Genomic DNA, 9,624 nt, shown 5'->3' with positions numbered 1-9,624 from the left:
GAGAGGTGGTAAGAAAAGGAGGAGAGGTTGTAGGTTTAGGGGGAGGAAGGAGAGGTAAAGTGGATGAGGGTGGAGGCAAGGCGGGGACTGCCGAGTGTATCCGAAAATGTTTTGAGTATCTTTATTGTTTGTTGGTGTATATATATGCATCATTTGTATTTGTTGTTTTAATTGAAAAATTAATAAAAAAATTTATATATATAAAAAAAATTCAGATGCTTGGCAACTGATTCATACTTATGACTGTTGCTATGTCCTAAGGTCACGTGATCTCTTTTATGACCTTCTGACAAGCCAAGTCAATGGGGAAGCCTTAACAACTGGGTTACTAACTTATCAACTTGCAGCGATTCACTTAACAACTGTGGCAAGAAAGGTTGTAAAATGGGGCAAAGGTCACTTAACAAAAGTCTCACTTGACAACAGAAATTTTTGGCTCAATTGTGGTTATAGGTCAGTGATGGCAAACCTTTTAGAGACCAAGTGCCCAAACTGCAACGCAAAACCCACTTATGCATCGTCGAGTGCCGAGTGGGTGTGGCCCATTGGGTGGGTGTGGTCCATTGGGTGGGCGTGGCTGCGGTGGTAATGGCAGACTGGGCGGGACTAAAAAGTTCAATCAATCAATTCCAACTTTGCAAGACCTTTTTTTTTCCCGCAAGAGGTTGAAATTGACCGATTGAACCTTTTTTTTTTTTGCACACGGTGGTGGCGGCCTAAAGCGAAAAGGTTTTATAAAACCCAGCTGAAGGCCTAGGACTGGGGCAACGGTGCGCATGCCCACAGAGAGGGCTCTGAGTGCCGCCTCTGGCACCCGTGCCATAGGTTTGCCACCACAATTGTAGGTCAAGGATTACCTGTAGTCAAGATGGCAGTTGTGACCATAGGATCAAATCAATGCCCATTTTATACGTGTGTCAACATACCACACATGCACAAAAGATTTCCAATCTCTCCAGGGCCTGAACTAACAATTCTAAAATCAGCCTGCTTTTTCCCTTCACTTTCATGAAAATTGGTTGGCCTTTAATAATTATTTGTTTTGCAAGTTAGTGAAGAGTCTGGCTATTCCATCCAACACCTGTTCTATTTTCATTGTGGACATATGCCTTCTTAATTGTACTAGAGGAATTGTTTCATTAAGTATAGCTATTGCATTTGATTGGTCTCATTTGTTGATATTGCCTTACTGGGTTAACTGTTAAGCTGTGGATTAAACTTCATCAGATGGAATTCTGTAATGATATTTCTCTGCTTTTTATTATGTCTTGATAAAGGTCTGTAATAAACCAACACACAAATAAGTATTTCCCAATGGTTCCCCCCCTAAATATTACCCAGGCTTAATCCTGCTTAGCTATCTAGACTAGTGTTTCTCCAAAGAAGAACCTAAAGATTTGGAATTACTTTTGTCATCTGTATTTCAGTCGATTCAATCTTGCTTTCCGGCAAAATGAAAAACTCCATTGGCAGACTATGCTGGTTTAGTCCATCTGCCAACAGCGTTTTGCACATAGCTTTGGGTCTTTTCATTTTTTCTTTTGTGGGTTGCCCTTAACTCGAGAATCATTCAAGACTCAGAGGAAGATTATTTTTGGTTCTTTAGGAACAATGCAAGCTGAAACAGCCGCCATTGGATTTTCAAGGAAAGACGCTTTGGGCTAAGCATATTCTGCAGTGCTGCTAAAAGAAATTCCTGACACGACAGAGACACTGAGGGTGAAAACAGCTCAGTTGGAATAAACTTCTTAATTGTATGGAAGGCAGCTTACCAAGAAGAGCTGAAATCCCTAATGTCATGAAATACAGAGCATGAAGGAAGTGGGAACCTTAATTGCTATTTTGATACCATGTATCAATAGGTAAAGAAAATAACACGAATGCTGAGGACAACAGTAACACCTGTTTGCAGGTACAAATATATATCTGATTTAGCACCTTACCTTCGATCTGCACTTAACATTCTTTCTCATTCCTTTGCCACTTAATCATATATTAATGGCCATCCTCGTAAGGTGGAGCCTGACCTGAAATTGCAGAAAAGCTAATAATTGACCAGTTTGTGCTATCATAATATTTGATCTATTCTCTCTCACTTTTTGTATACAAGAAACTCCCAGAATACAGTACTTCTTACTATGAGGGCTGTCATGTAAATCTTGCTAAATATTAAAATGAAACATTTAATCATTGAGTAATTTGTGGAGTAGGTAGTTCCCCTAACCTACTCCCAATGCAGGGGGGAATTCTTGGGAAAAGTTTGAGGAGAGGGAGGGGGAATATTGTTAGACAGAAGCCTAAAAGTTTGCAATAAAGTTAGGCAGAAAAAACAAAGGTCACTGAATATATAGGTTAATACAGGTCAAAGAAGCTCAATCTGATAAGCTGTCAGAAAGTTGGATGAGGAACTGGTGAATAAAATAGCATGAACAAATGTATGCTTTAAACATTTTAAACACTAAAGCTGGCATTTAATTTTAGTAAGGTGAAAAGTGGAGACATATTCAGTACATCAGAAACAGAACTGGGAAACAGTAAAAGAACGATGTCATGCCTGAAAAATGGACGTATACCACTATTCATCCATCCGTCCGTCTGTCCGTCCGTCCGTCCGTCCGTCCAATTTCTGATATTCTATAAGGTTTTAAGAGCCATTTGTTGTAGAGATTAAGGTGCTGGCATTAGAACTAGGAGACCGTGAGTTCTAGTCTTACTTTAGACATGAAAAATTGACTGGGGGATTAGGGTCAATCACCAGGAGATTGTGAGTTCTAGTCTTGTCTGAAGCCAGCTGGATAACTTTGGATCAAATATTAGGACAGTGATGGTGAACCTTTTAGAGACCGAGTGCCCAAACTGCAACCCAAAACCCACTTATGTATTGTCATGTGCCGGGTGGGCGTGGCCATTGGGTGGGCGTGGCCATTGAGTACGTGGCCATTGGGTGGGCATGGCCATTGGGTGGGCGTGGCTGCGGTGGTAACGGCAGAGTGGGTGGGAAGTTCAATCAATCAATCCCAACTTTGCGAGATCTTTTTTTTCCCTGCGAGAAGTTGAAATTGATTGATTGATTGAACCTTTTTTTTTTTTTGCACACGGCGGTGGAGGCCTAAAGCGAGAAGGTTTTATAAAACCCAGCTGAAGGCCTAGGAGTGGGGCAATGGCACGCGTGCCCACAGAGAGAGCTCTGCGTGCCACCTGTGGCACGCGTGCCATAGGTTTGCCACCACGGCACTAGGAGATGGTTAGTTATAGTCCTACATTAGACATGAAAACTACCTGAATAGCAGAGCTGGAAGGGACCAACTTCTTCTAATCCAACCCCCTGCTCAAGCAGGAAACCCCATACCATTTTAGACAAATGGTTGTCCAATTTCTTCTTGAAAATCTCCAGTATTGGCATAGCCACAACTTCTGGAGGCAAGTCGTTGCACTGTTAGGAAATTTCTCCTTAGTTCTAAGTTGCTTCTCTCTTTAATTAGTTTCCATCCATTGGTTCTTGTCCTGCCTTCAGGTACTTTGGAGAATAGGCTGACCCCTTCTTCATGGCAGCCCCTTAGATATTGGAACACTGCTATCATGTCACCCCTAGTCCTTTTCAGTAACTAGCCATACCCAATTTCTGCAACCATTTTTACATGTTTTGGCCTCCAATCCTCTAATCATCTTTGTTGTTCTTCTCTGCACTTTTTTAAAGTCTCAACATTATTTTTTACATTGGAGTGTCCAAAACTGGATACAATATTCCAAGTGTGGTCTTATCAAGGCATTATAAAATGGTACTAATACTCTACATGATCTTGATTCTACCTGTTAATGCACCTAGGAATATTATTTTTGGCTCTGTAGGAACAATGCAGGCAGAAACAGCCTCCGCTGGATTTCCAAAGAAGACACTTTGGACTAAAAGATGGCAGCTCTATCAGCACATTCTGTAGCTGCTGCTAAAAGGAATTCATGACATGGGCAGAGACACCAAGGGAGAAAACAGGTCAGTTGGAACACACGTCGAATTCTAGTCCTGCCTTAGGCATGGGGTTGGTTGAGGGACTTTTGCCAGTCCCTTTCTCTTAGCCCAACTCAACTCACAGGATTGTTGTTGTAAAGAAAATAGGAGGAGAGCAAGGCGTATTATGCATATTCATTGCCTTGAGTTACTTATAAAGTTATAAAGATAAGATTAAAAAGTCTAATAAATGAAGTAAATAAATAAACATTTCAATAACCTGGATATTTGCTTGCAGCACAAAATCAATGTCATGAAGTAATACCCTGAAAGTACGGTAATTTGTATGTGAGCCCCCTTCAACAACACAGGTGAGGGATTATTATTCCTGGCTGATGTATGTGCCTTAAAATGCACCCAATTTTCCAACTTATTTATCAATAAGTTCAATCTTAGAAACTTTAGGGGAAAATTCCTTTTGGACCTTGTGGAGAGTTCAGCCATTCATCTCAAGGGCCCTTCTAGCCTGATGTTATTGCTCAAGAGGGAGGTATTTTGTTCAGGGGTTTCCAAATCTGGCAACTTTAAGACTTGTGGACTTCAACTGCCAGAATTGGCTGGCTGAGAAATTCTGGGAGTTGAAATCCAGAAGTCTTGAAGTTGCCAAGTTTGGAAACCCCTGCCCTGTTTGGACATTATAAAGCACTGAGGAGGAACTAGTGACTCCTGGGCCAAAGATCTGTCTAGGGCAGGAGTGGGCAACCTTGGCTCTTTTATGACTTGTGGACTTCAATTCCCAGAATTCTGGGAGTTGACATCCACAAGTCATAAAAGAGCCAAGGTTACCCACCCCTGGTCTGGGGATTCTTAATTGGTTTGCTCAGATTTTCTTCTGTTTCGAGACTACTTTTTCCAGTCCAAATACAAGAAAACTGATTTTAGAAAGTAGGTAAAAAAATTTATGGAGAATTCCTCTAAAATCTCTCTCCATACCATGACTAGGCATGGAAAAAATGAAGACAGGGATTTTATGATCGCAATTTTTATTATTCTTTTGTAAAGCATCTAAGAGATTTACCAAGCAGATAAAAAAAAAACTTGAGACTCTTCCCTCTCTCTTACAAGCAGAATCAATTGTTCTTTTCCACAGGAATTTCTCCAGAATAATTGTTGCAATAATCAACGTTTTTTTCAGGTTCATCGTTTGTCACAACGAAGCTCCATCAAGTGGACACTATTGGAGTTACTATGCACCAGGCTCATAAGTAGTATTGTTAAGTGATTTATTCTTTTCTTAGGTTTAAAATTTGCACTTCTTCCAGATGCTCACGATACAATAGCTTTGCTTCTCATTTTTTTGCACAATAGCAACAACTTTGTAAAATAATGGGCTGAAAGTCAACCAGTCAAGCTTCTTTTTGAGAAGAACCTGGATCTCTCATTTCCTCGACTGACACCTTAATCCCTGTCCCCCCCCCAAATCAAAATCACAAGTAATTATTTGGTCAGAATTGTTATAAATATATTCTGGTTACCAGATTAAAGATTAAAGACCCATTTCAGAATTATTGCTATCAAAATGGAATGCCCCTGTACAGCAATGCCCTTTCTAAAGTACCTCGAATTATGATCTTTAACAGTCATGGAGGTCATACAGCCATGTCACGTGGCCAACCTGATCTGACAACTTTTTTGCAGCAGTTGTTAAGCAAATTACTGTGATTGTTAAGCAAATTCATAATTGTTAAACAAATCCATGGTTGCTAAGTGAATACAGTAGCTATTAAGCAAACCGATGGTTTGCTATGGGTGCAGTTTTGCTGAAAACTGTTATAAAACATGGCCACATGGTCATGGGATGCTGCAAACAGCAGTAATGCTGAAACAGTATAGGGTTTCCTGCCTGAGCAGGGGGTTGGACTAGAAGACCTCCAAGATCCCTTCCAATTCTATTATTATTATTATTATTATTATTATTATTATTATTATTATTATTATTATTATTATTATTATTATTATTATTATTATTATTATTATTATTATTATCTTTTATTATCTTTTATTCATTAGACATGAACCTCAGTCAACTGAACATTCAAATTGGCTGGTGCTGATGGTTGACACGGGTTGCTACCAGCATCCTAGGTGTCAACCAGGTATCTCCTTAAAATATAAGATGTTCCAAGTAGCGCAGTTTTTTGTAACATTGCTGGAGTTATTGCAGGAAGCTGCAGTTTCTTGATGTATTTTGCAAAGTTTTTGGACATAGTTCCCAGTGCTGCGATGAAAATGGGTATCACTGTTACACGTTTCATACATAATCGCGTAGTTTTGATGGCCAGGTTGGGATATTTCGTAATTTTTTCCAGTTCTTTTTCTTCGACTCTGGCATCTCCTGGTATAGTGTATTATTATTATTATTATTATTATTATTATTATTATTATTAGTAGTAGTAGTAGTAGTAGTAGTAGTAGTAGTAGTAGTAGTATCATCATCATCATCATCCTGGTTGCCAAGCACTCAAAGTGCGGTTATGTGACTGGGGGGGGGGGGGAAGAAAATGTTGGAACTCTGAATCCGGGTTGTAAGTATCCCTTAGGTAGGTTTCTTCTACCTACCCTTAGGTAGATTTCTACCTACCCTTAGGTAGGTTTCTTCTACCTTAGGTAGGTAGAACTTCAAATGGTTGCTAAGCGAGCGGTCGTAAGTCCTGTATTCCATTACCACATACTTTCTGTTATCTCTCTCCAAGCGCTTTCCACTAATTTTCCTCATTTGTGCCTTTGTTGGTTTTAATTTTTAAAACCCTACATAATGTGTCTTTGGAGTAACCCTACTGGTGACCTCGTCCACATGGATTTCCCAAACAGCCATTGAGAGTTTCTATTGTAGACTAGAAGGTGGAGCATCTCCCTGGTGAGTCTTGTGCTTTGAAACATCTGGCTCCCAGAAGTGCACCTGGCTGCTTTTCATAAGGAGAGAAAGATGATTTTGTTTAGTTTTGGGTTTTTAATCTTAGTAATGATGTCAGGAAAGCATGTGTGGCGCAGGGTTTAAAAACATTGGACTAGGATAGGGGTAGGCCACCTTGGCTCTTTTATGACTCGTGGACTTCAACTCCCAGAATTCCTGAGCCAGCATGGCTCAGCTTGGAAACTCTCCCTTTCCCCTCAGCATGGCTGGCTCAGGAATTCTGGGAGTTGAAGTCCACGAGTCACAAAAGAGCCAAGATGGCCTACCCCTGGACTAGGAATAGGAAAATTTGGGTTCTCCCTTAATCAGGAAGCCAGCTAGATGACACTGAATTTTCAGCCCGAGAATCACTTCTGAAAACGTTGCCAAGAAAATGTTATGGTCCTTGTAATTGCTGGGAATCAAGGTTGATTCAAGGATCATAACAAATAATGGCGGCCAGCCTTTTTAGTTGGAACCTGATATTATCTGTTGGAGTTTGTAGGTCTTTGCAAGTATGTTGTTTTATTTATTTTTGTTTATTTATTAAACAGATGAATATAGCTGCCCAACTCACACACAGTGACGCTATTTTATTGGTTGTTATAGCCTTTCATTGGTTTTTAGGAAAATAAACTGCCTGGAAACATGGGAGGGGAGTGGTATGGAGAGTCAGCGAGGGAGGGAGAGGGAGGGAGAGAGAGAGGGGGGAGGGAGGGAGAGAGAGAGAGATTTAATAAGTAAACAGGCCATTCTGAGGAACAGAAAAGCATCATATTTTAATTTATATGACTTTATTGGCAGACATCATGGAATTCTAAAAATGGAGCAAAATATCAAATGCAAAATAACAAAGCAAAAATGACATTGGTAGAAAACCACCCCTTTTCTAACTTTATTTTGAATACAGTGATGATGTTAATTGCCTATATTTTAAATTCCACAAAGCTATGGAGAAAGTCTGGGTAGTAATGAAGTATACAAATTGGCATTCCTATTTTTTCTATCTGTGGGAGGAGGAAGAGGAGGAGGAGGAGAAGGCTATCCATTCAATCATATCTAATTCTCAACAATATTATGGCCCAGTTATCTCCCCATATTCCAATCTTATATAACTTCTGTTATTTTAATGCTCTGGCTGGCGCTGGTTTTGGTGTTGTCTAGCCACTTTATTTCTCTGGTGTCCTCATTTCCTTTTTACCATCGACCATTCCGAGCAAAATTGCCTTTTCCAATGAATTTGATTTGCATGACATGGATGAAATAAGACAGAATGTTGTAATCTTGCCTTCCATATCCCTGGTTTTATACCCTCCAGGACTTGTTTGTTTGTCAGTTTTGCTATCCAGGAATGTGCAGAAGCCTTCCCCAACACCACAGCTTAAACAAATTGATTTTCTTCTTGTCCAGTTTTTTCATGGTCCAGATAGTTTAATCTGCATTTAGTTGCTAGGCTAATGATTTCCCTTTTTCATACTCAATGCATTGTCCATCATTGCTATGCTACCACTGCGATTCGATACTTTATTTCTGGACTGCATTGACTGCTTTCACCAATCTGTGATATTAGAAAAGTGAATTCTTGTACAATTCTTTTTGACATTTTTGTTCCTTGGAAAGGTCATAAGCCTGATCTTTTGGATGTTCAGGAAGAGGCCAAATTTCTCGCTTCCTTCTTTAATCCTTTCAATCAGCCTTGTTTGGTTTTTGAAAGGAGAGTGAGCCATCAGCATTTTGAAGATTGTTGATGTTGTTTCCTTCAATCTTTTCTCTGATTTTTGATTCTTCAAGATCCTGCTACTTTATTGTCAGTTGAGTACAGCATATCTGATCCAGTATCAGATGGTTTTGGAGATCCATCTAGTGAAGGCATGGAGAATTACATCTGGCCAAAAAAGAAAGAGAGGGTGTATGGAGGGTAGGGGGTTGCGTTTGAGAAAATCCAACAATATCAGTGTCAACAAAGAGACCCAAGTTCCTCTTTTCCTGAACTTCACTCCTTCTAAACTTCCTTTCTTGCTGGTTTTTTTTTTAATTTTAGTTATCTCCTATTCTAGTGCATTTAGTTTGAAAGAGGTTGTATTAGGCCACAGCATCTTTAAAGGAAGTATTGGAAACTAGGAGACTGTGAGTTCTAGTTCCACCTTAGACGTGAAAGCTGATTGGATGAGTTTAGACCAATCATTCTCACTCTCAGCCCAACGCATTTCAAGGGGTTGTTGTTGTAAGGAACAGGAAGAAGGAGTATCATGAATGTTTTCCCCCTTGAGTTATTTATAAAGGTGGGATAAAAATCAGATGAATAAATGAATGTCTTCTGTATCAGTGTTTAATGGAGATTAGTTTTTAAAGGGTCTTGTTGCAACTTCTGTTAAACATGTGTCACGTGACTGTGTTCAATCAATGAATCAAAAGTGTACATAGTGTGTGTGTGTGTGTATTGTATAAGCAAAAGTTATAAGGAAGACCGTAAGGAAGTCTTCATTATCTCCTTGGAAGAAAGTTGAGATCTAAATCATATAAACACAAAAGAAAGTAAGTTATTAAATAGATACATGGGCCTAATTTTAATGGAATAAGATCAGAAAATTCTATGTCAGCAATATCACTGGACTGATGTTACAGGTAGTCATTATGGCTTAGCAACTATTCAAAGTTATGACAGACCTACTAGGGCAGTGGTGGCGAATCTATGGCACGGGTGCCAGAGGCGGCACTCAGAGCC

This window comes from Protobothrops mucrosquamatus, unplaced genomic scaffold, assembly GCF_001527695.2.
Source record: "Protobothrops mucrosquamatus isolate PMUCROS unplaced genomic scaffold, P.Mucros_1.0 scaffold5, whole genome shotgun sequence".
Taxonomy (NCBI): Eukaryota; Metazoa; Chordata; class Lepidosauria; order Squamata; family Viperidae; genus Protobothrops; species Protobothrops mucrosquamatus.
Note: the sequence above shows the minus strand (reverse complement) of the source record.